Source organism: Mus pahari, chromosome 4 (assembly GCF_900095145.1).
Source record: "Mus pahari chromosome 4, PAHARI_EIJ_v1.1, whole genome shotgun sequence".
Taxonomy (NCBI): domain Eukaryota; kingdom Metazoa; phylum Chordata; class Mammalia; order Rodentia; family Muridae; genus Mus; species Mus pahari.
Window position 1 is genome coordinate 85,593,172 of NC_034593.1, and position 6,210 is coordinate 85,599,381.

Sequence of the window (6,210 nt, forward strand, 5' to 3'; positions counted from 1 at the left end):
GAGGGAGAGGGAGAGGGAGAGGGAGAGGGAGAGGGAGCAGAAAAGCACTTGGTTTTGTTCAGCACATCCAAATTGCCAGCATGATCAGCCTTGGGCTATGAGGCCAGTATTGCGTAAAAGAAGGAATGTGGCCAGGAGGTGGTGGTGCACGCCTTTAATCCCAGCACCTGGGAGGCAGAGGCAGGCAGATTTTTGAGTTTGAAGACAGCCTGGACAGCCAGGGCTATACAGAGAAACCCTGTGTCGAAAAACCAAAAAAAAAAAAAACAAAAAAACAAACAAACAAAAAAAGGAATGTGGGAATGGAACCTAATGAGATAGTTCCTGCATACATGTGCAGGTTCACACTGGACATGCTGGGGAAGGAAGCTGCGAACACACCATCATGGCTGCTCCATACCTAGTTTGGATCTTCAGGAAGAGCAGAAAGAACTGAGTCATCTCTTCAGCCAGATATCCTGCCTCAAAACAAACAAACAAACACACACACACACACACACACACACACACACACACACACACACAAAGGTCCCTGGAAAACTGATGACAGGCAGAGTTATCTATCAGCTTCCTGTGATTGCTACCAACCACTTCGTGATGTAAAGAGATAGAAATGTATTCTCTCATGTCCTGGAGAGCAGAAATTGCCAGTCAAATAGCTTCTTGGCTATTTGACTAACATCAAGTGAAGAAGTCCACACCCGAGTTGTTGGTGAGGCCGTGCCACCAATGACCCCAGGAGACAACCCTTCCTCCTCTCTCTCAGCTTCCGGCAGTTTTTGGCTGTGGCTGCACAACTCAAATCTCTGCCACCATCTTCGTCTTGATGTGTTTTTTTTCCCCTGACCACCCATCTCCTTGTGACCCCTGCTAAGATCTCACAGCAATCCTTCTACCCCTGACTCTCACGTGCTGGTATTGTAGGTAGGTTTAAGAGTCTTGATTATTGGGCTGGTGAGATAGCTCAGTGGGTAAGAGCACCCGACTCCTCTCCCGAAGGTCCGGAGTTCAAATCCGAGCAACCACATGGTGGCTCTCTACCATCTCGTAACGAGATCTGATTCCCTCTTCTGGAGTGTCTGAAGACAACTACAGTGTACTTACATATAATAAGTAAATACATTTAAAAAAAAGAGTCTTGATTATTTTTCAAAGACTTTCCCCAAATCAAAGCTTGTCCCTAGCATTCAGGGATTAGGGTATGGATGCCTACTTTTTTGGAACTCTGCTCAGTCCACTTGTATTACTTTACAGCTGAGGGAACTTTGGCTGGCAGAGCCTAGGGGGCTTACTTCAGGCACATTGGACTACCTGTAGCATAGAGCTCCACCCTCTTGAGAAGAAAGCAGATTTGACACCCTGAATAGGTCTTGTTGGATGCTTGTCCCTTCTACTTTCCTTAAGGAACAAATACATTTGGCCACGTCCTAGTTAGCTTCTAGTTTCACATGGCCCTCACCAAGCATAGCATTATGTTACATTACATCATTAAATTAAGATCCAGTGTCCTACCCCAGGGACATTAGATATGGGACAATTGAAACTCATAGCCTTAGTCTAGTCAATAAGTTCAACTTTCTTTTTTTTTTTTTTTTTTTTTTTGTTTTTTTTCTTTTAAGTTCAACTTTAGTAATGGATTCCCTGAAAAAGAACAATGAAAAATAGCCTGAGTTTTCTCTTTGGTGAGATACACCTACATGTTTGTTACAGAACACAAGATGGCAAGCTTGAGAAATGCAGCGGGAAGGGGATATAACGTCTGGATCATACACATCAATATAAAAGGTTTTGAATGTTGTGATGGAGCATTCTTTGTAGTCCCGGTATTTAGGAGGGAGAGGAGAAACAGGGTTCAGGGTTTTGAGGCAAGCCTTGGCTGTATAAGACCCTGCTAAAAGCACTGCCCTGCTAAAAAATGATTGCAAGTCTCTTGTCAAGAGGAGACCACCAGATTTGTTGGTACTTCAATTCAGAGGCAGGTCTGCGGTGGTAGAGCTGACCTCATAGGGATTCTGCACCAACTTTACACACCGAAAAACCATCACTATTAGGAACACAAACACAAGAACAACAAAGGCAATGGCAAAGCCTTTGTCCACATCGATGCCATTGGACATGCTGGAATCTTCCATGAAGACACACATCTCTTACTGTCTTCTAGGCACAGCTACCTCCACGGGGATAGCTTCAGATCTGTCATATTTCTAGGGGGAAAGAAAGAGCATCAACAAGTTTGCATTCGCAGTGTGTGAAAACTAAAGGGACCTAGGGTTGAAAAAAAGATATCAAGGTCTATCTCTGTGAGAGGAAGGCTTGGTGGTGCACACACCTTTGATCTCAGCACTCAGCAGCCAGAGGCAGGTGGATCTCTGTGAAGTCAAGGTCAGCTGGTCTATACTGCAAGTTCTAGGTCAGTAGGAGCTACACAGCGAGACTGTCCCAAAAACAAGAACCAAAAAATCCTAAAAACACCAATTTCATATTCCTCCCCAACTTTTCTTCTAATTCCTAGAATACCTATTATATATAATTTGTGTAATTTTCCTTTGAAACAGGATGTCACTGTGTAGCCCTGGCTGGCCTTGAACTCTGGGAGATCCTCTTGCCTGTGCTGGAATTAAAGGCATGCATCACCTTGCCTGGCTTCAATATTACCTTTTAAGAAATATTTTTTTTATTTATGTGTATGCCACACATGTCTGTTTGGTGTCCATAGAGGTCAGAGGCAATTATGTCCCTTAAAGCTTATAAGCATCCAAGCAGGTGCTGAAAACCCAGCTCAGTCCCCATGAAAGAGCAGCAGGTGTCCTTAGCCAGCGAACCAGGCCCAGAGCTGTGTTATCTAAACTCAGTGGGGAGTAGCATAAGATGGTGGTTTGTCCCAATCACTGGTGACTGTACTCTCATTCTCAACTTTTGATGAAAAATCATGTAAATCCAGAGATCAATTTCAATTATTAAGACATAGTTCACCAGGGCTAAATTTGATTACCCACCAGATAGGTAAGAACTTATCACACTAGAGCTACTTTCACTACAAGACAATCAATCTGACCTGAAATGGAAGGTTCCTCCTTGCCCTACCTTTCATAATGTTGGAAGGTGCTATGCCTGCTGATGGGGGCTGCGTGGAGTTGTCAAAAACCAGACCAGTGCTTAAGAGCATTATTGCCTTTGCAGAGAAACTGGGTCTGGTTCCCAGTACCCACATGGCAGCTGACAAGCATGTGTAAATCCAGTTTTGGGAAATGCAACACTGTCTTCTGACTTCTGGAAAGTCTAAGCACACACACAGCACACATACATACTTAAATGTAGGCAAACATTCGCACACATTAAAAGAGTTTTAAGTTTTACCCGTTTATGAGATCCTGTGTACTGTACAACCAAACCGCCAGGTACAATGTGTGTGTGCATTGGTTGTACCATTGTTTGACTCTTTTGGGGGGTAACCGATCGCTTTCTGATTAAACTTGAGGCACAATCCACAGGAGGGAATTTATGCTCAGTACTGTAAAACTGTAATGCTGGCCAGAATCCCGTAACTGGAGACATCATGGGCCCTAGCATAGAAGCTACTACTGTAGTTTTGTTAACAGACTTGCTGTACCCATCTTTTTTTTTTTTTTTTTTTTTGGTTTTTCGAGACAGGGTTTCTCTGTATAGCCCTGGCTGTCCTGGAACTCACTTTGTAGACCAGGCTGGCCTTGAACTCAGAAATCCGCCTGCCTCTGCCTCCCAAGTGCTGGGATTAAAGGCGTGCGCCACCACGCCCGGCTTGTTGTACCCATCAAACCATATTTACATTTATGCTCATGGGTTGGTGCTCCTCCCAGTGTTCAAGAAGCCTCATTTTGTGGCGGTTTGTGGTTATTGCAGAGATTCAACTGATCAAAGTGCTAAGAACAAATGACTGTTTAGCTGGGCATGGCTTTCATAAACCAAATAAATCTTTTAAAAAAAAACTAAATAAATCTTTAAAACAACAACAACAACAACAAAAAAAAAAAACTAGACCCATGGGTAGATATCTAAAGCATTATGAAAAGTGAAAGACAGTTACAAAACCAAAGCCAAACCCAGAATGTTGTATAATTCCAATCATATAAAAGCGTAGTTTAGGTTATTTCTTTATATGTTAACAAAAAAATAAAAAATAAAAAATAAAAATCTCTAGAATGGAGAAACCTAAAGAAACAGCAAATAGGGCTGGCGAGATGGCTCAACGGGTAAGAGCACTGACTGCTCTTCCAAAGGTCCTGAGTTCAAATCCCAGCAACCACATGGTGGCTCACAACCACCCACAATGAGATCTGACACCCTCTTTTGGTGTGTCTGAAGATAGCTATAGTGTACTTACATATAATAAATAAATAAATAAATAAATTAATTAATTAAAAGTTTAAAAAAAGAAACAGCAAATAATTATTGTTAAGATTAGAGTTAAAGACACAGGGGTTCTGGCCAGGTGATGGTGGCACACACCTTTAATCCCAGTACTTGGGAAGCAGAGGTAGGTGGGTCTCTGTGACTTAGAAGCCAGCCTGGTCTACAAAGTGAGTTCCAGGACAGCCTGGGCTACACAGAGAAGCCCTGCCCTGAAAAGCCAAAACCCAAACCAAAACAAACAACAACAGCAATGATAAAAAAAATAGAAGCAAAAACAACAATAACAACAACAACCAAAAAAAAAAACAAAAACAAAAACAAAAATCTAAAACCAAACAAACCTCCATGAATCCTGGGTTCCCTTTTGTGTCGATCAAGTTGTAAAATGTGATGAATGTTGATCATGATTTAATTATAGCGTGTGGACGGTTTGTGTGTCAATCATGTATCTATGGAATTATTTTAAAAAACAGCAACAGTCTAATGCTTTACATTTTCGGTTTTACAGATGATTCAGATGTTCATAGCTCTTCTCTTCCCTGAGGCCCCGCATCTCCAGGGAGAAGAGAGAGAAGCTGGAAGAAGTGAGTGTTTCTGAGTTAATGGACTAAGTGTGGTTACAACGAGTCGACTTGGCTGCCTTCTGCTTAAATCTGGTGGTGATTGGGTGGAGATTGTTGGTGGGGTTTTTGAACAATGTTAATCTTCATTCTGTACAGTCATTGAGGACCCTTTCCAAATATCACTAACTAAACAGGAAGAAATCTCACATGCCCCTGATCTCAGCATGATGAAGATAGAGATGGGGGCATACAGAGTTTCTGCTCCTTAGATCTCACAGCAACAGGCCTCCCTTCCTAACCTGAAATGACTCCTGTTGGGTACACTAGCCTCCAGGCACCCCTTAGTGCGCCTGCTCCTTCTGAAATACATGATGTCCTTGGAAAGGGGTTAGTAGGCATAGGGATTACAGAATCAGTCTTTGTCTTAGGTGCCTATCTCGCCACTGTTTGTACAATCCCTGCTGGCACTGATTACAACAGTGGCTCTCACCTTCAAAGTGGGACAGCCCCATCTCTATGTTGACACAAGATAAATGTACACTTCATGCTTCACTGAATCTTGATTAAAATGAGTTGAGCGGTCTCAGGGGCATGGATCAGTGGGTTAAAGTGCTTCTTGTGCAAGTGTGAGGGGTGCTGAGTTCAGATGCCCGCACCCGCACGAAAGCCAGTAGCTGGTACCTGAAGTCACACTGCCGGGAGAAGGACACAGACTGACGTGGCTACCTCTTGGTTCACTGGAAGACACTATTTCAAAAAGCTAAGTCAGGGCAGGAGAGATGGCTCAGTGTTACCATTGAGTCATGGTTTTTGTCCTTGTTTCCTTCCTGTTCCCGTGATAAACACCAGGAAAGATTTATTTTAATGTACACTTCCAGACAACAGTCCATCTCTGAAGGACGTTAGGGCATGAACTGAGAGGCAGGAGCTGATGCAGATACCATGGAGGAGAGCTGCTTACTGGCTTGCTCAGCCTGCTTTCTTATAGCACCCAGGACCACCTACTGCCAGGGGTGGCAATGAACTCAGTGGCTGGGTCTTCTCACATATATCATTCATCAAGAAGATGGCTGATGGGCTGGTGAGATGGCTCAGTGGGTAAGAGCACCCGACTGCTCTTCCGAAGGTCCAGAGTTCAAATCCCAGCAACCACATGGTGGCCCACAACCACCCGTAACAAGACCTGACTCCCTCTTCTGGAGTGTCTGAAGACAGCTACAGTGTACTTACGTATAATAAATAAATAAATCTTTAAAAA

General features: G+C 43.3%; 1 long non-coding RNA gene across 1 annotated transcript in view; it reads right to left on the reverse strand.

The window, feature by feature from the left end:
* Positions 1-1,615: 1,615 nt before the first annotated feature.
* The window catches only part of LOC110321078, a 7,712-nt gene continuing 3,117 nt past the window's right edge, over positions 1,616-6,210 (reverse strand). The window contains exon 2 of the long non-coding RNA XR_002380497.2: positions 1,616-2,204. This is a non-coding gene — a long non-coding RNA (uncharacterized LOC110321078). The remainder of the gene's footprint in view (positions 2,205-6,210) is intronic.